Here is a 27959-nt window from a genome sequence, read left to right on the forward strand (position 1 = left end):
CTCGGGAATGTTGCGTTTTGTCGTGTAAGGGTAGAAGGTGCGGCGTTCACATCATTTAAAAATCTCAAAAACGAATTGGCATCCATCATCACGCTTGGCCAGTATCAAATAATGAAATTACATGCATGCGTATAATATAAAATGCTCAGTGAAATGCAGATTTTTCGAGGGGTTTGACTCTTTAAGGTTGTTATTATCACTATTTTTTTAACCGAAAAACCATGGTCCATTTAACTCATTGGTTTGGTAGACGGCAAATAAAACAAAAATTATACGTAATCATAAATATATAGTATATATTATATACATATCGGGGTAATATATAATATTATAATAATATGCAAAACACACGTTCTGACAAATGTTTAATTCCCCCGCGTTTGTTGTTTATTATTTAGAGGCACCGCCGTTAAACACCAGTTATAAGATATATAATGTCTTTACGGTCCTTATAGTTACACAATTGCTGCTCTCGCCACGTCATCACCACAGAGACCAAAGAGAAATTAATTTGTTAGAAAAATAAATCTAATGAATTATGTGCCATTCATCCCACGAAATAAAATATATATATTATTCCCAAAATTTCTGGTCTTTTGAATTCTGTTTTTGCGTCGATTTCTTTTCTTTCTTAAATTATCTTCGATCGATTATTTAACACGTTTAAAAATGATATTCGTATTAGTTATAATATTATACTAAATATAATATTTATTAAATATGTGTGTATAATATATATTATACATGCATTTTAATAAAATTATTTTTATAAATGTATTAAATATAATTTGAAACGTTTATGTAATTTTATAGAAACGTTGAGAAAACAAATTATTTTAGTACCTAGTAAAAATCATACTTGAATAGTGTAAAATATTTTAAACTATTGATATTTATAGTCCTATGTCTATGTATAAAAATTTAAATTATAAAATTCATAGTTAGATATTTTTTGCAGACTTGACAGTAAATTTGTTGTTGAAAAAGTAGTTTAAGTTAAAAATATTGTTTGCAAGAATACAAAACTATGTTTTTTTTTAACAAAAAGTGAGAAGGCATTTTAAAATAAAACCAGGAAGTGCCGTTTAAAGAGCAATCTGTATAAATACGTTTTTAAAATTTATTTGAGGCTGAAAGACATCAATTTCATTCGTTGATTTTGTTTTAATTTTTTAATACATTCTCCTGAGAGTCTGAGACGATAATATTTATATAATATATATTATATTGCACATAATATTATACAAAATGTATTCTGATATAACTGCTGAATTGCAATTAGCAACTGAATTATGCACGTCAAAAAACATATTTTTACACTTTATTTAGAAGCAGCGGATTTTTTTTATTGACATTACTATACAGAACTGTGATTTTTTATTTAAAACGCTACCGCCCAGTAAAATTATATTGCCAATTTGATAATATTTTCCATAAAAGGGTTATGATTATTATTTTTTTTTTTGTGTTTCATATTTTCCTTTCTATTTTTTATCATAAAAATGTGATATCCACGCGCGTGCACAGAAGGATATATTATATGCACTCAGAGAATGCGTATATATGTCTGTGTGTGTGTGCGCAAACATATATATTATACAATATACATATATGTATAATAGTGTGTATATATATTATGTATACGGATATATATTTTCCTCTTTATATTGACGTACGAGCGAGACACATAAGTGGGTAAGCGATAGAGGGTAGATTTTCTGCATGTTTTTGCAGATATAGAAAAGAGAACGGTCGTAAAACCCCCTTTTTCCATGGAATGGTGGTAAACGGATAGACGGGGGTGAGCTGCTGCAGGTCGGGCGGGCGCGCGTGCGCGCGTGTGTAGTTCCATATATGTTCTCAAATTCCCTCATTTTTTTCGTCTCTTCCTTTACCGCGTCTCCTTTTCTTTTATTTATAGACACGAGCACTGTACGTATATATTATAAGTGTACGATGTACTTATATATATATATATATATACACACACCTACGTGCGAGTTACATTTCTCTCTTTCTCTACACTGTATCCCCTCCTCATTCTCCATCACTCTGTCTGCTCTTTCTATTTATTCCCCTGTGTAGTTGTGTATATAGAATGCGTGATGTGTAAGTGTGTGCAAGACGAAAAGCTTTACTCTCACGATAACCTATCTTTTTCCTCTATTGCTGTATACCCTTTCCTCTCGTCGTCTTCACCATTCTCGCCCGCGAGCAAGACGAACCACATGTATGTGTGTGTGTGTGCGTGTTACCTCAGGGTTTTTTTTATATTATTGCAAGTTCGCTTTTTCATTTTATTCCGGTCCCGTACTCGGCATAACATAAAAAGGACGCATTTTTCCTACCACCGCCACACTACTATGTATGTACGCTTCCGCCCGTTCTATTCTATGTGCACCGCCCACCACACCCGTTGTTACCCTACTATTTCCGACGTTCTTCTTATACACGATTTTATTTTTTCGTGCTGCCGTGTGTTGTATATGTATATAATAATAATAATAATAATAATAATAATAATAATAATAATAAAAACGACTATAGGGTGGCGGTGGGTAACTGCTGTCGAACACGGGGTCGTGGACGGAATATTATTTTCATTTTGCACTTGCGCTCAGACATGTCGCACATACGAAATTGTATTAAACGATACATAGATACGATATTAGATATATTATGTATGCACATATATATATATATATATATATGTTTAATAAATAATATATAGATATACAGAGACAGAGATAGAGAGAGAAAGAGAAAGAGAGAGAAATAGAGAAGGACAAACAGAAACACAATGTAAATGCGCGTTTAAATACGAACAGTTAGAATATAATTTGTCATACTAAAGTAAAGCAATAAGCAAATATATATAAATATAATAAATTGTAAATAAAACACATATTATTATGTGGATTACATCTCGCTTATGACATATACGACAGTTATCATAACTTCTATAGCACGGTCTGTCTATATTATAAATCGTGATAAACTGCAGACGATCCAATAACAAATTTGTTAATAATTGTATAGTTTTATTTAATTATTTCAGTACATTTTTGAAAATTAATACTCATTAACTTTTTATAATAAATAAAAATTATCTTTACTGTCTTATCCTTTATGAAGAAATATAAATATAAATTATAACAGAATAAAAGTTAAAATGGAATGTATATTTTTTGTATGCGTTGTAACGCTTTTATAACATAATAAATACAAATCTTAGAGACGATTCTTAGTTAGTGGCAAGGGAATACATCACAAGAGAAAGAACATTAAACTAAATTGGATTTAATAGGTACCTAGAGATAAATATATTTTTCAATTTTTAAATATTTTTAAATATGTTTTTCTTAATATTTAGGGAAGAATATTAAAACTTAAAATATTCAAGTAAATACATAATGAATAGTAAATTATAATATGATATTATAGATATATTATAATTTATTATAGTATATATTATAATTGTGAATATAATTATATGGACCTAATATGTATAACTGTATAAGGTAGATTAGTACATATCACAATAGTCCTACATTAAAATTTTATTTTTATTATGCGATTCCATTAAATTGTAGTGATTAACTATTTGCTTTAATTTAAGCTATAGTTGTGTTAAATCACATTTGAACGATTGCAACTTAGATTTTAACTATTCTTTAGCGTACTTATTCCATTTTATAATTAAAACATTATCATATTCCTTTTCTTGCAATGAAATATCAGATAAAAACATTTAAATAAAGTATTCTATTTGGACAAATTTTATCTTTGTGGCGTATTTTGGGTGCTACACCGTTCAACGGCAAAATGGATTCTAGCGATAGAACACGCCTGTTAACTTCTACTCACGTTTCTCACAAAAACTTTAAAAAAAAACCCTTTTAACCTTTGTCGGATATAATATAAAACGTATACGAATTTCCACTGTATTTTCGTTTTTCCGAGAAACGAAAACGAATGGGAGGGGGAATGAATGATGGGTGACGGTCGGGAAGAGAGCATTAAGGCTGACTTCGTATAATAATATTACTATATAATATATATATATATATGTATTATACTTATATACGTGGTATAATATATACCATTATACATATTACAGACGCACCCCAACCAACCCCTTCGTCCAAAATCGTTCAAGAATTCCATAAAATATTGTACCGTGTCGTGCAACTGTGTGTACATCAAAATAAAAAAACTGGCGTGGAAAGACGAGACGCAGGGTAGAAAGTGAGCTGTCATAAACACGTGTGACACAACTACACGAGCCGTCGTGTCTAGGCTTTTCCATTCTTTCCTCGCACTATATTTTCCCTATATCTCTTCCACCCTTCACCCACCGCTACCACACCCAAGTATTATTTTTATTGTATATATTATTATTTTTCCGCTTTACCGCACCACAAAATTGCGTTTTCGAAGCAAAAACGTTCTTTACACACGCCATACACTGCCTGTACCCTGTATATTATATGCGTAAGAACGTATACACGTATATACGTATATACATCTATGTATATCTATATGTATCTAGTATGTGATGGTTAAAATGCGACGCTATTATTATTATTATATAAATTACGCCGCTGGGTCTGTAGGTCGTCGATATTTTCAAGCAATCACTAAAATTTAGTTACTACGATGTTGACGATTTATATGTGTATATTATGATGCAGCGATAAACGAAATAAACGACTTGACGGTAGAGATCAAAGTGATGAAGAAAAATTAAATTAGTTTGGACGAAGTGTTCTGATCTAGTGTAAACTTTAATACTAATAATCATTTAAAATAATTTACACGCAGTAAATTAAAGAAATAAAATATATCACGAATATATTAAACTAAGCAGAATTATAGGTTGTTAGCAATCTGCTAAACCAAACTAAGTTCGGTAAACCATAGAATTTAAAATTATACACTTATTCTTTAAAATATAATAAAAAGTATAATATAAGTATATTTTGTTGTTGAAATTTAAATGTTGTAGGGTAAGATTTTTTTAAAGATCATATATATTATGTTAATAATGTTTGATAAATATAATAGATATAAAAACAAATAACAATTACAAAAATATTAATAAATTAAAATTGTATGATATAATCATATATATTATATATAATATCATATAAATATCAATAGTATCTTACTTTACACGCAAAGAATAATTATTGCTTGAACTATCGAAATCTTGATTAAAAAGATTTCTCAAAAGTATTATTGAATATTTAACGTGTGTTAATGTGTTATGTATTCGAAATTTACAAATTAAGAAACTATTTTGAAAATAATATGGTATTAAAGAAATAAAATACATAAAGTATCATTTTTTTTAAATAGTGTATAAATGTTTCTCGACAGAGTTACAATTTGTTTAACTGGCTATATTAGTGACAATAAATTGATATATACATGAATAAATATATTATAAAGATTTGTTGCCATTTAAGTAACAAAAAAATAATTTAAGTTTAAATATGTAAAGATATATATACTTATAATTGCTGCATATAATTTCCGTAATCCTACATATGAGATAGCTTTACTTGAAATAAAAAATACGCATTCCAACTGTTAAGAGATTGTACTGTTTGTGTATAATGTATTGTAACTAATGCATTATGTTATAATATACATAAATGCTAAATTATATTTTACAATATTTTTGTATGGCATTTTTTTGATTTTACCTAATTGTTATATTGTAGTTTGTATTAGTACACTAAAATGACTACGAGTCGAAAATAATATAATACCTGATAGTAGTTACATGTTACATCACACGATTCACCTGTACTTAAACAGTTCACGGATATTATTCTCTTATTTAGTCCCACTGTGTGTTTGGCGCTATAATCTAACCCTTTTACTTCTAACGTGTGAAAGTATTGATTCAATGTGCACACAAACTTTTCTCTGTGGCGTAATACGTATATAATAAATATATACGGTGGAAGGGATGTATATGTAAGGAAAGTAGCAAAGGGTTTTTTTTTCCTTTTTTTCTTGTCATCCCCCTACTAAATTCCATTTTCTTGTCGGTCGTATATTCTCGTGTATCTTACGAAAGATATGCCGTTTGATCTCGGTGGACGAAAATCCCTTTGAAAGGAAAATAGAATTTCCAGTTATACAATGGAAGGGAAGACAAGTAGAGATGGAAATTTTTCCCTTTTTTTCATACAACATAGTTGTTTTTTATTGGACGTATAACACGATATATCAATCGAATATATAAGATATACTTATATTTTTTTCACGTCGATATTATGTGTATATTTACGGTGGCTTTAACTAATTCGATATTGCGAGATTAATGCATAACGATTCTTGTTGGCAACATGTATATCATTATTAGAATAATAAGTATTATAATTTTGCTATATTATAATTATTATTGCGTTAAATAGAAAATAAAAAAATAAATAAAAAAAAAATTACCGAAGCGAATCACTAAACCGTTGTCAGAAAATCAATGATAAAAATTAGAAGCATTTTATTTTATTGTAAATTTATTTATTTAAATAGAAGAAATATAATATAAACAATTTTATAACTACCATTAACAGGCAAAAAATAATGGTGTAAATCGGGCAGACGATATCCTAAATATTAAATTACTTAAATAGCTGATTCGTATCGTGGGTCTTAAAACTAAAATTATTCGTTTTAGCGACCGTTAATCCGTTAAAATGGCATTTAATACTCTGCGAAAAAAATTGATCGTAGCCTATATGTAAATAAGTGAAAAGGGTGTTCATTATAATATGCGGGCATAGAGGATAGGCGGAGCGTAAAGCGTATGTGCTTACTAAATGTATATAAAAAGGCACCCTTTTTTAATGGACAATAATTTATATTTCGCGAAATATTTTTGCGTCTTCTACACGATTGTTATTATTATTTTTTTGAATTTTTTAATCCATGCGTGAAATATAATTTATGTATTCTCGGAAGGGTTTATGGAAGGGTAGTACGCATCTGCAATCTGCATATAAGGCAATGCGTTCCCACCGGCCGACAAAAAAGAACCCTTTGCAGGTACACAAAAGGGATACAAAAATCGATTTACAGCGTGTTTGTTAGTACCTAACGTTGTAGAAAAAAAGTATTTGTTATTCAAAAATATAGAACAGTTTCGAGTCGGTATACGATTTCGTTACTCGGAGAACCCCGTCCAAGTATATGAAAATGGATATCATATTCAAATGATCTAAATGTTCAATTCAATTCGATGCAGAAAATTTCAATATAAATTTGGTTTGTGGTTCATATGAAATATGTGTAAGTACTTCTATATCATTGCAAATTATGCTTTCTTTGATTTCATAATTTATATATTGTAACTGTCTATTAAAAATATTTAAAATAATCTAAGTATTAAACATTTAAGTTTAAAATATATTTTCATAAATATATATACGAAATATGCATCAAGTAAATGTATTATACATGGTTTAAAAAATGATAATATAATATAATTATTTATATCGTGTATATTATATAAAATATTACTAAACCATAAACAGTGAAATAAAATAGGAAATGGTAGTACTTTTTGTTCCGAAAGTATTTTGTCGAAGCGTGTATTATTATTTAGGGGAACCAAAAGACGAATCGAAACGACCGGTTTAAAATAAGCATTATTAAAATTGAAAATCTATTTTCGTACATAAGTATAAATAACTAGTTGGTAAAAACTGAATGTTTGATCTACATTCAGTTTATGTTAAAATATTGTTGGAAATCAAACATTCTAAGCGTGACGCAGATAAAACGAGTTATTAAAAAAGTCCCATTCGGTAAATAAATAAACATCCGGGGTTTTTATACGCACTTATAGTCAAAGAGATCGAGGGTTGTGGGATTTATGATTTATTTCGGATGCTAGAGCAGTAGAGTACGTGTGAAATCGATGGACTTATTGGTGTGTCGGGTCGAAAATCAATTGACGGGAAACCGGTCCGGGGATAGAAAAGGGGAAACGCGGATGTCATTGTCATCGTACAGACTAAGGGTAATTTTTTTATACATCCGGTTGTATACAGTGTTCGAGTAGGACATCAATGACAGGTAGACACGTGTATATTCAATCGAATTTGTTGGAAACAAAAAAATAATTTGTGCCAAGTGCATTGGTTTTGCTGAAACTATATAAAAGGCGTTTCAAAACATTATTATAATACTTATATGCTTATAAACACGTGTTCATGATAATTTTACAAAAAAAAAAAGTAATAATAAACGAGAATAGTGTAATCAATATGATTTTTTCTTTACATAGATGATAGATCATGTGTTTGATCATTAACAACATATTAGATACAATATATAATAACATTATATACGCCCTAAGAATAAGTTTCCATTATGCCGAAACTCTTCGAATTTTGTTTACATGTTATACATATCGCGAAAAGTTTATATTATCTTGTATTATTACATAGTATAAAGACAATCATAATAATTTCACGAAATGCACATAAGTATAATAAAGTATCTAGTTTTAAGTTTAATAATAAAACGTTATGTTCTATGAAGATGAAATTACATTCCGTACCAATATTAAAATTAAATCAAAAGTATCATTATTTAAATGATTCGCAAAAAGCCAGTTTTTCAATTATACGAGTTATAAATGAAAAATATAGTAAATAATAAAATATTTTGAAATATCACAAATAATGAAACAAAAAGATAAAAAGATAAAAAGATATATTTACTCGTATACAGATTTATATTGTTAAATTAGAAACGGGAATTTCTCATGTATATCACCTATTTCTTTCAGTTGCATTCAGTAATATTAAAAGCGTTACCCTGTTAAGTATCAACCCTAAAAGTATTGAATGAATTGGTTTGTAAAATATGTACATTGTACATATGTGACTAACGAATTTTACATTTATTTCAAACCCATATTTCTATCCAGGTGTTTCATATAAATACGACACTAAATTCACGTAGTGTAATTCCATTAGGAATTATTATGCAAACTATTCTAATGTACTATATAGGTAAATTTTATAATGACTTCAAAACTAGATTTATGTAACAATACTTAAGAAATTTCTTGAACATTTTTTTTTTTATTAAATTTTTATTTTAATTAAATTGCAACTCAAAATAATTTATGTACCTATGTGATTGAATAGGATGAATAATATTTTTAAATTAAACGAATAGGTATGTTAATTAAATAAATGTTAAAAGATAATAATATTTGAAAAAATTAGTTTTTCGGTTTAATTAAAAATTTAACTGATTTCCAAAACACGGGTTTACGAAAAGCATAAATTATGGTTTAAAGAGGAAAAGAAGGTCGATGTTGGGGCATTAACCCGAAGGATTTTACACAAGCTTGTAAACAAAATTCAAGGCAAGAGAGAAAGTGGTGTTTGTGGTGGTAAGGGAAGCAGAGCAAAAGATGAATGAGTTTATTTAACGTATACTTGGATTGCGCTGGCGAGTAGAGGGGTAGGCTCGACAGGCAAGTTAATGATTTGACTTGCGCGCGAAATTCTCCCCATTCACGAAATACATACCCCCTACACACACAATCCATCGTTTTTGCACATCCGGGTATACGGAGTTCAATTAACTTTGTTTGCTTCCTCTTCTTTCTCTCACTTATACCCGCTCCACGTCGTCTTTTCCGGAACCATTAAAAACGAGGGCGAATAATAAGGCACTATGTGTGAGTGTGTATATGCACGCTTTTTTTATTTAAAAACTTTCTCTCATCTGTTTTCATTCACCCTTATTATTTTTTTTTTCTGGCCATGACCCAAATGTCTGCTCTTGACCTGCCCGACAAATTTTTGAAACCAGAATAAGGTTATATATGCAGATTTTATTCATGTTTTCGATTTTTTTCCAAAAATATTTAAATGTAGTTTATGCATTTAACCAGAAGAAATACATATGTGTAGAGGAAAATGAATAAAAGAGTGAAATACTTTGTTCTTGTTACCAAGGCAACAGTTCCAGAGTCGTATGAGAATAAATAGTGTGGGAGGGTGTGTGCATATATGCAATGGCCGACAATATGTAATATGCACACCACTCGTTTCTTTACCATGCCACTAGAGCGTATACCCTCAGTTGATTGATTTCGTGGAAGAAAAGCGACGGATTGAGGGTATGTAAGGAAACGGAAAAGATACGAGAAGAGTACAAGAGAGAAAAATACGACCTGTCGCTGCCAGTGGTTTTCGAACATTGCTCAACGGAGAAATACCACACCACGCAATAGCAGAGATGTGGGAAGGGTAGATTTTAGAAAAATAGCATATCCCAGAGCTCAAATGTAACGAAAGGACTTTCAGGAAAAGAAATAAGGCTCTAAATGGTAAGCTAAATAAAAATAAAAAGAATAATGTTTCGTAATCACGCTGTTGCTTTATGCATGCAGTTAATTTTTCTAAAATTTTATCCTTTCAATATTTCTATCCAGAATATCCAAAGGTATTTTTTCTAGAAGTAGTAAGTTTCAAAAATTTTAAAAATCAAAAATGTATTGAACATTAAGTTATAAGAAATAATCTATATTGTGTGGCTAATAAACAATTGCGTACATGTTATTATTTAATATTTTTAAAAAGTGTTAATCTTCAATGAATGTATTTACTTAGAAGTTAAAAGTAATTAAAACAACGATATACGATTTGTTTGCGTTAAATTTAACTGCTTTATACTTTTATCATTAAAAATGTGTACAATTTTTAATTTTTAATCTGACATAAAAGTTAAAAATATATTTTATCTATTATTAAGAAATTGTATTGAAAATAATAAGGTTAAATAATAATAATAAAAAAAATATTTAACGAAATAAATATATTCACGATTTTTAATAATTGTATGTACTTTTTTAAATTAAGAGGTAGTTAACAATAGATAATTTTATCTAACCTTATTTGAATGTGTTGTTAAACCCACAAACTTACATATTTTACCTAATATATTATACATAATAGTATGAGAGTGTTTGAAATTGTAGTAGGCGTTGTTCGTATATCAATGTGAATTTTTTGTACATTCCTTACTACACACAGAATATAAATTTAGTAGTACAGTGATTTGTGTGCACGAATTAGCCAATAATGTTGGACACTGGTAATATTGCGGGGGTGGAGTGGGCCAGTACGTATATTGACTAAAGAAGAACATAATGGCAAAATCTTCTCGTGTATTTTAAACAATTGGTACATAATTTTGAGTTACCTGAAGAAAAGTATTTTTTTTCAAGAGTACACGGCAATAGTATTTTTTTTTTATAATAATATGAAAATGTGTGATATATGTATGTGCGCATATTTACACACACGGAAAAGAGAAGTGTGCTATTCAAATAGGGTGATGTATTAAGGACGAAGAAGATTTCAGCCAGGGATTCGAACAAATAAAAAAAAGAGAGAAAAATACATATAAAAATATATATTTATATACGCGAGTATTCCAAACCGTATTACTACCGTGTGCTCGGGAGCACGGCGAGCGGGTGTTCGGAAGACGCTCGAGCGTGTATACATTATACATTTTATATTTGACTCGAGTGGTTGTGTACACTTTTCGCATACGTCATACGTTTCTTCCAAATGGAACGAGATATATACGTGAGCATTCGTATGTATACATTTATATATATATATATATATATCTGATAAAGTGAGGGCGACGGGGAAAAGGAATTTCAGTGAAATTCAAAAATCAAATCCAAGACGCCGAGATAATTCGATAAGAAAAATAAAGGCGAAGCAAAAACCCAGGCAAGCAAATCGAATGTCGACTGCACATATACGTATGTGACTGTCCAAAGAGAGCGTATTACCAAACGAACAGTAAAGCCAGAAAAAGGGATGAATGGAGGGGGTTAGGTGGTTTAGCAAAGTTCAACCTCCTTCAGCTTTATCGATTTTTTATATGCGTAGAAAAATAAAAATATATATCATACATTATACATAATATTATATGTGCATGTGTAAGTGTGTGTGTCAAGATATATTATTATAGTGAATAAGTGATTGTTTTATATTTTATTTCTATACAAGTAAAATTGAACCTCACCCCCTCTTAAACAACCTACCAGCTGTATGTGCACATTATTTTATTTTATTATACGTTTCACTTTAATACACTCTGCAAATACACAATTACGTAGCATCGTAACACCGTGAATTAAAGAGACTATAAGAAATCAACAAGACTCGTAAAATGATGTCAGCAGGTGGTTTGAAATTTTTTTAATTAAATTATAGACACCCTCCGGAAACTTCGTGACCTCCTTAACTTTATAAATGTCTATACTACCCCCGGAAACCGTAATTACATGCAAATGAACGTATTCCGTATAAGTCCTTCCAACGCAGCATATTCTGTCCATGTTGTACTCTATAAGTCTATACGCCCCAAGAATAATTTATTGTTCTTACGATGACAATGATGACCGTGATGACACACGATTGTCACCGTGTTGAAACCCTTCGAATTTTGTTTTAATGCCATACACATAGTGGAAAGTTTATATTGTCGTATATTATTGCACAGTATAAGGACAATTATAATAATTTCAGGAAATGCACATAAATATAATTAAGTATCTAGTTCTAACAATGTTTTATCATATTTATGCATGGAATAAAATTTGAAAAGTTACTGTTCTTTCTTCATAAATGTAAATATTTCAACCTTTATAACATCCGTTCAATCTATTATACGATCATATAGTTGTATTTTTTTATTTATAGATTAAAATATATTACTTTTATAAAAATAGGATTATTAATAGACCTCCACTGGGTTCAATCGTAGAGGGTCAATTTATGAGGAAAATGATTAGGTACCTAACATTAATATTATCTAGACAGGACATTCTTATGTAAGATAGAAATATGTCTAATAACCGAAACAATCGTTCATTAATCATACACACATGATATTAAACTGCAGCTTTATAATCGTGCTTGGCAAAACATTTGAAATTATTTGAAAGGGCGCGGTTTGTCTCTACTGTCATAGGATGTATCGGACGTCAAGCTTGTGGTGGAACAATGGAAATGACAGGGGTTTATTTTTTTTCCTTTTAGTTATTTTTTAATCGCTACTGAACCATGATAACCCTCTCAGCAGGATCTCTTTAGCATCTGTACACGCCCGAGCACGACATGTTTACCCGCAACAAAAATGTATGTGCAATAAATACAATAAGATATTATAATATATAGTTAATTGAATAATTATTAATAAATAATACAATACTAAAGACAATTTTTTCGATGAAATTACTATTAAATATTATTTTATATTGAAATCCTACGTTAAAGCTTGAATAGAGTAACTCGCTGCTATAGTGCTATTATACTATACATGACATATATACATAAAAAAGAACAAATAATATTATAACTATAATAAACGCAACTATTTAGTATATATTATAACATACCTATTAAAATTATAAAAGTATGTTTTATAACAAAATTTATTAATAGGCTTTGTCGTAGTTCTCTGAATATTTTGTAATGATTTGTCAGGTGCTGTAGCGGATATTATTGTAATAAGTGACACTCGATTTGTCTGCTGCCGCGCTAATTTCGTTGAAGCCTTGCGCGTAGTTGTGTGTGCGTGGAGTGTTTAATGAAAGGGATCCGAGGATTATAATGAGCCGGGTGTATGGGTAAAAATGGTAATTTAAGAACAGGCTCCGGGTGCGTAGACAATGTACGTAGAAAAATGCTAATTTATAAAACGAACCGTTTTTTTTTTTAAATATTACCCACTTACCTCGTAACGTTGATGTGCCGGGGTACAGCTGAACCAACGTGTGTAACCCTTTCACTTCTCATTTTTTCCTCTCTACTCCTATACATACATTAAAAATATTACAATAGTTCATAACCCTTTCCTCTGCACTGCCACATTACCGTTCGGGTTTTTGGAAGATAACATATGCAGTACGAATGGATCATTTGGCCGCGATCGTCACCAGCCGATGCATACATCACTCCGTATATCAGCAATCTATTTTCCCTGGAATAATATTTATTTTACGCATCTTATTCAATATCCAAATGATGATTATAAATATTAAATAAATAGTTTTGTTAGTGATAAGTCTCAAAATATTTATGACAACATTACGAAGATTTCAAGTGGAATACAATATTTTTTGGTGAGTTACTATTAGACAAAAATTAACTGGCTTATTAAATAGAGTCTAAGGTCTTTTTTTATCACATTTATTTTTTAAACTTAATTTATTTGAAGAATAGTGTTAATTTTTTATCATAAAATAGTTGTAAATATATTTATATTAATAATATATTTTATATACCATAATAGCGTATTGTAAAAAAATGAATCACCCTTTATGCTGTATATCGTATATGTTTATATGTAATTAAATAGAAATTAATATGGATTACCATAAAACAGACACTGTGTGATGTAGGTAAATATTAGATATTTATGCAACATCAAAAACGTTGTAACTATTTTTGAAAAAAATATTACTTTACTTATTACTTTTTTTTTTTTTTTACTTAAATTTTGATTAATCATAAACATATAATTTATCATTGAACGATGAAAAACTTATATATTTAAATAAATTATAAAAACCGGTCTATGAGTAAAATAAAAATACAAATTAGTACTTATAGTAAATTAAAATGTTTTAGTTCTTCCTTTTTATAACAAATTGGGAATTAAAGAAATTATATGACTAATTCAATAAACGATGCATTACCAGTAGTAATTTATATTTATTTAATACCATAGAAATAATTATTTGTTTAAAGTGTTATATTAATTATTTCAATTATTTTAAATTAATTTTAAATTTTAACTTAAAATCAAAAATTATATCTATGTATAGGTTTACTTATAAAAGTAAAATAATTTATAAATGATAAAATTATTACTCAAAACGATATAATAATTTTAAAACTATCTTATTCTTATAAAACAACTTATAACTTTCTATGTATTATTTAACAAATAAAAAATCCTTTAAATCATAATGTAGATTCAATATTATAATGGTTAAAGAATAATAAACCATATTAAATAAAACATGTACTGTAAAAAATGATTTATAAGAGGTACCACGCACCTTTGCACATATTTTATGATAAAAAAAAATTATATAAATCACGCGTTGAGTATTATATTAATTTTTTTTCAACATTGTATATTATTTCATGTCTATAACATATAAGTGATAGCTTTATAATCTAGCATTTAATTTTAAAGGCAGTATCATAATAAAATACAAAGACTAAAGAATTACGACAAAAATAAATGTTTTTTTAGAATAATACCTAAACTGGCTAAACTTATCTAAGTATTATATTTTTATTTTATTGAATATCTACCGTTAACAACAAAATAAAAGTTTTAATCCTAATTTTAAATTTTGAATAACAACTTTAACTTTAAAATTAAAACATGAAATATTTAATAAAATGTAATTAATTATTTAAATAATATATTGAATCATTGTATTTAGTTATACAATGACGAATTATACTTGGATAATTTTATATTTATATCAATAAGTTTTTGTTCTTGTACCCACATTGTCTAATCAGTAAAATATAAATTTTCTATGATGAGTTCTATAAATACGTAATTGCTCAGAAGCGTATTTCTTAAATTCGATTGGTATCTGGTGTTATTAAATTAATTATTATTACAATTAGTATTGTATAGAATCTTTAGTTAATTTAAACTACATATTTTGTAATTAAGACTACTAATTTTAAATTTACAATTACATAAAAAATTCAAAAATATTTTCTATGTAGCTACATCTAAATACACACAGTATAATAAATACAAAATAAAAATAACGCACTAAACATAATTTTATCATAAAAAATATTTACAAATTAAAGTCTTTCAAAGTGTCATATGAAGATACAAACTTCTATTTTTCAATGAAAACCTTTATTTTTTATTATAAATTATTTAGCGTACATTATAACGTTTCCAAAACAAAATTCGAATGAGTGGTTTCTAAGTTATTCAACTCTGTGTATTAAAAATAATAGAATGATGATAATGGGTTTTAAAGATAAATGGAGACTTTAATGGTGATTTGAAAATTTTAGTAAAAATAATATTCATCTATAAACAGTATACACATTTATAATTTTTAAAAATGTTCCAATTATAATAATCTCTAGATCTAACATAACATTTTTTTTTTTTAGTTTTTTAAAACCATTTTAAGGGCTATTATATTTAGCTTACATATTTTAATAACTGAGAAACTACTTGTTCGAATTTTGAATTCCGCAAGTACATGGATATAAAAAAAAATTATCTACATAATCATTTATAGCCAAAAAAAGAGTTTTCATATTTTGAAAAAATAGAAGTTTGTATTACTATATACTACACATTTTTGTTTATTGTTATTTCTGATGTTAACATATATTAATATATATAATACAATGTTAAAACAATATATATATATATAACAATCTTGATGTATAGGATTATTTGATGTATGTATAGTAGGTACTTTTTTATAAATGTATGTTATTTCGTATCCAATTTGACGTTATATTAACGGAGGGGACTATACTGACGAACACGGGAAAAAGTAATTTCCTGTGTGTCTGGAGTTATTGGTGTTCGGAATTACCGGACTTACGTCCGTGTCAACCAAAAACAAGACAAAATCCTTTGATAATCTTATTTCGAAATCATTGGGTCTTTTTAAATTGTAAAATATTATAGATAAAAATTCTTGTTCGTAGGAAAATACTAAGAGAATCGAGTCTCTCGCACAAAATGGCCGCTCACCCCCAAAATAATAATAATAAAACATAGAATGCTGGGGGTGGACTGTCATGTTATACAGTCCAAATGTTTGCGAGCGACTACCGCACCCCGTACGTTCCGGAAATAATATCAGTTTTTCTTCATATTGATTATTCTGCCAACTTGCTTAGAACGGTGGAGGGAGTTACGACGACGAGGGAAAAAGTGTATACGTCTCCCTCGACCCTTTTTCCACATATTCCCTTCTTTTTTTTTTTAGACGTATGTGCACGAATATATATTGAGAGTATTTTCCGACAGGCAAAACGCTTCTTTTTTCCACCCCTTCTTCGAACATGTCCCTACGGACTGACGTTCAATAAATATATAAAGAAAAAAAAACTTTGCAGGTATAGGATTTGCAAAACAGAAAAATAAATACAATTTTTTTTCTAAAAATGATTACTATTGGAAAATGTTAAAAATAATTTATTTTTTTCTGAAATCTTATTGGCTTTATTGAACATTTTTTCGTTTAAACTATGCATTGAAAATCAAATTCATTTATAAAAACTATATTAAATTAAATACGAGTTAAAGTAATGGTTGTTATCTATTGGAATTATATCACCATCTATAAAAATGGTTTTTATGAAACAATTTGATATAGTCTGTGGTGGTACAGTCTTACACTTCTCCAAGCTTTATTATAGCCATTGTTATTGCTTCGAGTAAGTTTATGGAAAATGATTCATTATTATTGTCGATATTCGATATAATCGAATAATTGTCTGAATATTTCTTTTCTAGGAAATATTTTGAATATTTATAAAAAGCCTTTCTGTTCATGGACTGAAGTAAAGTTATCGTATCAGTGGTAAAAATGCGTGCACAACTTTTTGTTCTTACCGTAATTAAAATAATATTTGTGTAATCGAGATGACGAAAAACTATTAATTTAGTATCGAGTTGTCCAGAGTAAAACGCTATTGAGAATGGTAGTTTCAAAAGAATTTAAATGTAGTTCATGATAGCGATATTCGACTTAATAAGAATCTACTGTATATTTAAATTACAATAAAATATATATAGTAAGTAATATTGCATATTATAAGAAGTACCTATATACTATTTACAAATAATTATTAATAGCAATATAAATATTAGCAAATATATCTTTTTATGTATAATAACTCAAGATAAAAAGTAAAGTCGATAAAAGTAACGAGTTCGAATAAGAAACAAAAAAAATTATTAATATGGAGGAATTTGTTAAATAGAATTACGTATTCATTAATAATGAAGGTCATATTTCTTAAAAATATTTCGTTAAAAAGAAAATTTCGTAAATCGGAAATTCGTTATATGTAAGTTTCACAGTATAATACGCTCTGATAGTTGTATAAAATCAGACAATTTAAATTGGTTACATAATATAAATAAAATACTATTGTTAAAAATTGAAACTAAACGATAAATAACTATAGTATAATACCTATGCTATACAAAAATATTTATGAAAAAATTTCAATTAAAAAAATCTTTATTTGAAAGCAAATAAATTTTAACTATTTTTTAATTTTGATTTTTGAAAATATTTCTTTTATTTAAAAGAACAAGAACTACCTATGAATCACTCAGCTTTTTACCGGAAAGTATAAATAATTATATAACCTTATAATAGTTGCTATTTAAAATATGAATTAAAATATATTTTTGCAAAGAACTTTCTTCGATTATGAAATTAATATTTAAAATAAAATAACAGTCAGACTATACATTTATTATCTACCTATATATATCGGAGGTAATTCAAATACTAAAAAATAAAACACAAATCGAGTGAATGTTAATCTTGAAGTCTAGAAGTAATTATAGGATCAGATAATTCAATTGTGTCCTATTATTTATATTAATAACATATTTCATTTAAATCTAGTACTTTAGTAGTTATTAATAGTAATAAAATTACACGATGACAAATTGCATAATAGGTATAATAATACACCAATTATATAACTTATAATATGTGTATAGTATAAAATATATTTATATATAGGTATATAATTTACGTGAACAAAATGCATTAATTTTAATTTTTTTTTTTTGAAATGTCATTTCTATACTTTGGTTTCGTTATTGTTGCTGTAGTGAAATAGTTATGATTTCTTAGATATTATTAAAATTAAACATTTTTGTTTTGAAATGTTTTGTTTGATCATCATGCTTAACATAACAACATCACGTGTAATAAATTATAAACACGTATAGGCACCACGCGTTACAATATATATTATATAATTAATACGTATATATAAGAAGACAAAGAAAAAAATGTACTTAGATTACATACCTATATTGCTATAATTACACAAACGATTTACCTGTAATTATGAAAGTATTACGATTTATGGATAAATAAATAATAACTTATAAATTGTATATCATATTATCTTTTAAGCACGTAACATTTATATTTTACATTATTTTACACGCAGATATTATCGATTGACGCACTATTCGAAAGACTGAAAAAAGAATGCGATTTTCATTACCGCGTTGAGTCTGCTGTCGACTGTAGCCGGAGCGGGTTGGCGCGCGTTAATGACGATGACGGCGGCGATGAATCGTAAGTAGGTCGGTGGGGCAACGAACCGCATATAATAAAGAAGAAGAAACGCATTAAAAATAAAAAAACTCTCGAAGAAACGGAAAGAGAGAAAAAAGTATAAGGCACGCGTAATGATAATATGGCGGTGGCGGTGGTGGCGGTGGCGGTGGCGGTAGCGTCGACGGCGGTGCGCGTCCTTCGTGTGGGGTGGTTAATGAAACTACGCCCCCGTCGCCGGCCGCTCCTCGTCCATTGGGCGCGAAAATTACCCCCCTCTCGTCTTCGTAACCGCTTATACGCGCGTATTCGTGCGCGCGCGGAGGAACAATATAATAATATAATGTATACGCACGCACGCGCACACGCACTGCAAGTAGCAGCACACGTTTAAAATACGAGTGTACATGTATAATAATGTACAGGGCGAGCGTATATTTTATAGTAACCTTGACACTGAGAACGCACAGCCACCGATTAATGACTTCTCCCCGCCCGTGATGCCGCTGACGCTGCTCATTAGCATATTATACAGCCGCCGCGCATAATCGATCGGTCGCCGCCGGAACGCACAAACAACAGATGATTGTTATTAGCGGCGGCGTGCAGATATATACATCATTATTACAGTAGTTAGTCGTGGCCAACGCAACTTTTTTCGCGCGCGTTCTTTCACCGCCGCCGCGCACCACAGCTGTTTTCAGTCGTTTTACGCAAACGGGCGTCATTGCACGATCACGACTTAGTGTCCACGCGGATCCGATTTTACGATTTTTTTCCCGTTCTTGTAACTTAACTATATAATATTATTATTAAAGTGTGATTTCCGTTACGTTGTTGCATATAATATACAATATTATATTGTTTATCAAAAATATTGTATTCGTACAGTAATATTATCATTTTACACGATAGTTATACGGTCAATGAAAGACATTTACTATAATACCTACATTTTAGCTGTAAATGAAGTAGGTTAGGTTAAACTCGAAGTAAATATCACATGAATGATATTAATTATATAGGTACCTAGATTTTATAGTTATATCAGTTATATGAGTTTTGGATTTATTCGAGTGAGACTGACATGCACTTATAGGTATACTAACGAGTCGATCAGGCCAAAATGTTTGTAACAATACAACTATTATCGTAACTATATATAATCGTTATACTCTATTATAGGATGCCAAAAAATGTAACTTATATTATGTTAACCGATTGACGAACGAATATTTTATTTTGAAGAAAAACTTGATTATATTTTAATGAACATGATATTTTTTTAACATGGTTAAAATTTAATATATTGACCGGAATATTTTCAGAACATTCAAAAAAATTATCCTTAAACACGAAAAATAAATCATTATTTAGGTATTTATATCGACATATTTGTATATAAATGAATGATATAACGATAACTTATAATATAATATTTTATAATTATATAATATGCGAATGTCTAAATTCGAAATATCAATATTTACGATTTTGTATATGTGCCTGTTTTCAAAATATTAGTTTTACAATGTACCTACTGTAGGTTTATTGTATGAATTAATTAAGGTTTATGTGTAAATTATCATTTAATGATCTAATGCAGATCACATAATCATATAATATATGTATACCATTTTAATGATTAGAAAATATATTTTCAATTTTAAATATTGTTAAAATGAAACGAAACGTGTTTAAACGAAGAGTTTTGTTATTTGATAATATATAAAAATATAATTGAAAATATATAAACATTAGTAATACTAAAAAATAACAACTATATAATAATATATTGTACTTATTATAATATTATAAAATGAATATATAATTTATAAAATATATATTATATTATACACAATACACATGTATAATAAATATTTAATACCTACCGATTATTAGTTACTACAAATTACAATATTATATTATATTCATATATTAATATACTTTGGAACTATAAAAACTATAAAATATAAAATAATTTTAAGTTATAACATACGTATACATATTCCCAAGCTCAATACACCTAATTTTAACTATAATCTATTTCCATAAAGAATCATCAATAACCTATAGTTATATTATACTTAATATAATATTTTACCAACCAATTAACATTCATATTTTATGCAATTATTATTATAAATATATTTTGTCCCGCAATACATAACTTAATACATTAATGGCAATACTGTACACTTATAATATGCGTTAGCCAGGAGCAGAACCAAATTTTATTTTAAAAACTAATATCCTATTTTGTGTAATACGGCACATCCGTTCCACGAATGAGTTAAACAAAAAAAGTATAGGAAAAAATGAAGAAATTACACTGTCTGGTGACGACGGGAAGTTTTCACGGATCATTGAAATGGAAATAATAATAATAACACCAAATTTAAAATATACATATTATTATTATGTTTTTATAAGATACAACGAATAAAAAAATATTCTATTTTTTATGTTACAGGTACAATCGACAAAGAGGAAATCATTTTTAATTTTGATATACAGACTTACAAGCCTTATAATTTTTAACCTTTTTTATTTTGTGCGAATAAATTATGTTCAATTCATACTTCAAAACGTTGTGCTAATTAATTACTTATTTTTACAGCATATAATATTATAATACTGTTATATTAGTAGGTACCTATGTTCTACATTTATATTATATTATATACATATTTATATATAATATATTTATTCTTTAATATAGTTATGGGGGTGGCAATGTGAACAAAGATAGGATATAATACATTATTTACAATATATAATATAATAAGCCAATAATATTTTAATTTAATGAATGTATTTATCATTCTTACCCGAGCAGAAGGTTGTTGAACGATGAGTTCCTTGAGCTGATGTGACGCTTGCTATGGGTCGCCTCGTGGCATACACCGACCCCGTCAAAGCAGCGGCAACGGGTCACGCGTGCGCGACGGCAGCCCACCCAGGCGTAGGTGGTTGTGCAGGGGGGATGAAAGCGCACAGTCACCATTATGTACGAGTGTGCTCATATATGAAAAAAGGGTGGAGGAGTGTATATATTAGAGTGTATAGGAAATCGACAATCCGAGTGAAATGAAGGTTCCTCCTTTTTACATTTTCTGTTCCTATATTACATACAACCAATAACCACGCATAAATAGCTTGGGTCCTATACATTATGTATAAGTAAACCCAACCCAACACATACACCGTGGTATATAAGAGAGGAAGATATTGCTGAATTGGAAAAAAAATGAAAAGTATTATTAGTGTAATAGTGTATACAGTATATATATGTATATGGTGTAATATATTTGAAAAAAACGCACGAATTTGGTTTAGGGCAACAGAAAATCTGATTGAAAAAGATATTTTGATTGTACGATTTTTGAGAAATAGTAAACCTGTATATTATATAGATATTCTTCATTACAATAATGATATACCTATAGAAGTGTAAAATTTATTTTAAAAGTGGTTTAAGTAATATTTATGAGCATGATTTTTGAATGTAGAAAAATTAATTCTTCGACAAAATGAGAACGCAATGATCGTGAATATTTTTGTATATAAGTTTATAAAATATAGCATAAAAATTGAATTCGCCATGATTGATAATTTATTTATTTGTTTCATACTTAAAAATATGTAAATTATTATGAATAATAATAGATAAAGTATTGTTAGCGTAATATTGATTAATATTTTCATTTAGCTAACATTATATAGTTTTATTAAATAAATAAAAATATATAAATTATTATGAATAATAATAGATAAAGTATTGTTAGCGTAATATTGATTAATATTTTCATTTAGCTAACATTATATAGTTTTATTAAATAAATAAAAATTTTCAATTAATATAGTTTTGATTTTTAAAAATATCGACTAATATTATGGAAATTTAAATAATTAAGACTTAGAATTAAACTGTCATATAATATAAAAATAATAATGGTTTACTGTTATTGATATAAATTATTCGGTACCTATACCTACCTATTATATTATATTTTATTAAATTTGTTATCCAAATGAGGCAACAATAATAAAAATATTTAATTCGAGGATCTGAAAAGAAAAAAAATATAAACTTCAAGTGTCTTGTATACAAATATATACACAGGTAGGTATATAATAAAATGTTATTACACTTTAGCATGTCAAAAACCATTCGTATAATCTTATCTTCTTATTATACACGAGTATTTTTACATAGATTACCGTCAAATTGATCTTTCTCGAGATTTCAATAGATAATCTACAAATTGTACAATAAAATAAAAAAATAAAAATAAATACTACACATTTTAGTTCACTAATCAGAGCAAACACAAATTACATTAACTATTTAACTACCTAAATTATTGTTTTCAATAATATGTTAATTGTTTGGTAATTATTAAAAATCAGTAGATACCTATTACCTGCAGTATAATGTACAATACAATTAATTTTACATTTGAAAGGTTAGGTTAGGATACATTTGAAAAATAAACTATGTACTCGTATTTTAATTTTTATCTATTCATTTTGTGAATAATTTAGACAAATATGTTTACATAGTATACAACATACATACTTAATAATATTTTTTATTATTTACAGTATAATAATATGTACCTTTGGATACTTATTTGTGTGCATTTCAAATGCCGATAGATGCACAGAAATGTGGAGAGAAGTATTTCATGGTGTAAACTATCTTATGAATAAAGTCTACTATACTATTTTAAATGGGTGTGAATAGGATAAAAATGCCTAATCAACTGGCTTGCAAAAAAAAATGTGTAGATTATCACATAAACCACTGAATTTGATTATTGTTTGCCTCTTTAAATGATCGTTGTACCACTTGTATACATTTATATAATATTATATATTACTTACTATAGACATTATAATATTAATATACATACAAATATACAATGTACATACTTTACATATATAGGATCTACGCATGACTGATACAGAAGACCTTAGTAAATTAGATTTGTACACGTTATGTACTTATGATATACACAACATGGGGTTAGAAACAAAAATTCAAGGGAAAAAACCTAAAAGTGTTAAGCGGAAATATGTCACTAATTAGTAATTTACATCATCATGACCAGTGGTGAATTGGACTACATTTTATTTGTTAATACATAAAACTGAACATTAATGAGTGTGTAATAGATTATGTATTAGTGTACACAAAACTAGAGAACTATAAATAAATTCTTAACACAATATATTAACATTCTAATATATTACCTAACTATTAGCAACATTACTAATTAATTATGATTTACAATTAGGTATAACTACTGGAGATTTAGCTGTATGAATAGTTAAATGATTATATTATTATTCTATATAGCTGCTGTTATAATAAATAATGTTCTATGGAAATAATATCTATAACTTATAAGCATACTACCTACACTACTTGAATCATTTATAATAAATAGTGTTTAACTTTTAGATGTTTACGTATACCCGATAATCGAAAATATTTATTATAGTATCATGATTGGTTTAGGTTAAATTTATGCCTGGAAATAAATATATTTAACTACCAAAAATGTGATATTTTTTTTGATTATATTGCAGCTTAATTCATAATAATATCGACCTAATTCTCAAAATGATCACATAATTTGTAATCATTGTGTATTACATATATTTTTAGTAAAATAAATATGTTGTACACGGTTGAATGAGCGACATAACTATAATATATAATATAATACACTGCAGCGTGCTTACTTTACGTCCTTCAAGTCATGGATTTGAAATGATTGTTCAAGTCAATTGTAATGGATTATTTTATCCGTAAACGTAAAATGTACATCAAAGGAGTTTGAATACCTGTACAATAACAATACGACCGCTATAGTTATTCTTATTCATAGACGACAGAAAATGGCAATTCTGAATCTAATAACTAGATTCATAATATCTTATATATATATATATGTGTGTGTATATTATAATAAATTAATAATTACTTGATTTTACATTAATATACATTTAGTTTGTGTAAAGTGTAAGTATAAACATGACGTAGATTTATTGATCATAGAAATGAAGGGTCTAAGACATTTCGGCATGGGTGTTTCGGAGCGGCGTTTTTTTTTTTAAATTAATTATTACTATTATGAAAAATAATCATAATAAAATCGTCAATAGTGCAATCCTACCAAATATAGCTGTTATCGTGTAACGTAAAAACCAACTATATATTTATATAGGTAAGATAATAATTATAAAATCATTAGGTATCATAATATATATATTTTAACCATATAATCATGTATTATTAAACATATAAAACTTTATTGTTATATTATTTATTTTGTATTTTTAAAATGTATTGTAATTTGTAAATTGTAATATTCTAATAATGATACACCTAATATTATTATAATATTATTTAATTTATATTTTTAAAATTTATTGTAATATTCAAATAATGATATAATATTATTTATTTTGTATTTTTAAAATTTATGTGGGTTAATAACCTACACTTTTATCTTACCTATATAATCGGTTTTTACGTTACACGATAACAGCTATATTTGGTAGGATTGAACTATTGACGATTTTATTACGATTATTTTTCATAATAGTAATAGTTTAAAAAAAACGCCGCGCCGAAATTTCCAGCGCCGATATATCTTCACGCCGAAACACCCGTGCCGAAATGTCCGATTCCCAGAAATGAACGATAAATGTTAATTGTTAAGTTTTAAACGCTCGATTATTATAAATAAGGACTTGAAAACTATAAGAGTTCACATATATTTTAAATAATGATCATGCGTCTTATCGTTAGACATTAAATCTCAAAAGTAAAGCGGTATTTGCAATTTTGCAAAACAGAAAATTAGAAAAATACTGAAAAAGTCTCTGGCTAACATCTATTGTAATTATTATTGCGTTATTATAAAGTACCCGGTATAATATTATAATAATGATGTGAACATGTATTACGGTGATAGTTATATTCAGGAAATGTTCAGCGTGCAGGATTTTAATTCTGTTAAGGTTTGTATATCGAAAACTGGCTTCAAAATAATCCAAGTTATTCTATTTTTAAACTAAAATAAATAATAATAGGACACCTAATAATTTTTTTGTAGGAGGGGGGGACTGTATATAAACATTCCCTCCGTACATATCCATGTAACTGAGCACGAACGACAACGACGGTTGCATCACGGGTGATGAGGATAAACCACCTCGGGACATCACCAGTGGCGAGGTGGAAAAAATGTTTTAAAAAAATTATAATAAAGGCCCCTTCTGTTTTCGGTAACGGGTGTAATATTATGCAAATGGGACCGCTACCGGATGGGAATATGTGTGCGTACAGAAAAGAAAGGGTTGTAGGAATGTCAACTTATTTGAATACGAACACAAACCATATGCAAATTAAAATGCCCCAGCGGAGAGACGGAGCAGACCCTCTCTAGTATTTTCGCGTGCTGTACGTTGTACCTATGTATAGTTTACTATACACCATATACAGGTAACGTCGTTCCCGCGTCTTCCTTTTCATTATTTTTCACGTGTATATTGTTTAGGAACCCCGGGGCCGGCTGAACGGGGTGAACGCACACAAACACAAACTTATACGTATACATAAAACATATGTATAAAAAAAATAACTGTACTCACGCGCATTCTCCCGCGGCAGTGTAGCTCTCTATATTTCAGTATATTTTTTATGCAATATACTTATATAATATTATACGTGTATACTCAGCATATAACTTCAATTTGGATAATAATAATAATGTGTATAAAAAATGACTGTCATATGTATTATATTTAGTTTCTATTGTTGAAGACGCGACCGAAAATTTGTTTGTTGTGGTTGTACATATAGAATATTAATATAGATATAACAATAATATAATATACACAAAACCATGAGTGCAATAGCTATAAGACACTGTTTTGTTTTGCATTTACATTATATTTTATATTGATATAGATAAGTATATATTTCTTTTATATTTCTAATATTTGTTTTAAATTTTTTGTTGTGTATTCCTATCCTATTTCCTATGTGTATTCTCAATATTATTATAATACCTATATGATATTTATTATATAGCAGCAGCAGCAATACCATTTTACGGTAGGGAATTATGGGTATTAATCTCCCCACCATGTACTCAGTTTAGATTTTTGAATTTTTCATTGTAAGATTTAAGACCTGAGATGAGCTCAGAGCTATCATGTTTTTACAAAAGTATAAAATAATATTGTGTTTCGGCGTAGAATACGGTTTCTGAGTCGTTCAATTATATTTGATTTGTTATTTAATTAATTTCATGACTCATTGTATTGTGGTCCTCGAACTTACACCATTGTATTTATATATTAAACATGGAATGTTATTTATTATTTATTTTGACCCCTCCCCACCACCACCAGTATACGTGCCTGGGTCAGGTATACTAATTAATAATCCGATATATTTTATTATAATTGATATTAACATTATGAAGTAATATTAGTTAACAATAATACAGGTTTTAGTAGATTTTATATATAA

At 28.0% G+C, this 27959-nt stretch overlaps 1 long non-coding RNA gene and 1 pseudogene across 1 annotated transcript; one reads left to right on the forward strand and one right to left on the reverse strand.

Moving 5' to 3' along the window:
* Nucleotides 1–11040: 11040 nt before the first annotated feature.
* On the reverse strand, nucleotides 11041–22479 carry LOC132921469 (uncharacterized; annotated as a pseudogene).
* On the forward strand, nucleotides 14047–21991 carry LOC132921470 (uncharacterized). Its single transcript, XR_009660885.1, has 3 exons — nucleotides 14047–14194; nucleotides 19293–19423; nucleotides 21876–21991. It is a non-coding gene; the product is annotated as an uncharacterized LOC132921470 (long non-coding RNA).
* Nucleotides 22480–27959: the final 5480 nt, after the last annotated feature.

The sequence above is a fragment of the Rhopalosiphum padi genome, chromosome 2 (assembly GCF_020882245.1).
Source record: "Rhopalosiphum padi isolate XX-2018 chromosome 2, ASM2088224v1, whole genome shotgun sequence".
In the NCBI taxonomy this organism is placed as follows: domain Eukaryota; kingdom Metazoa; phylum Arthropoda; class Insecta; order Hemiptera; family Aphididae; genus Rhopalosiphum; species Rhopalosiphum padi.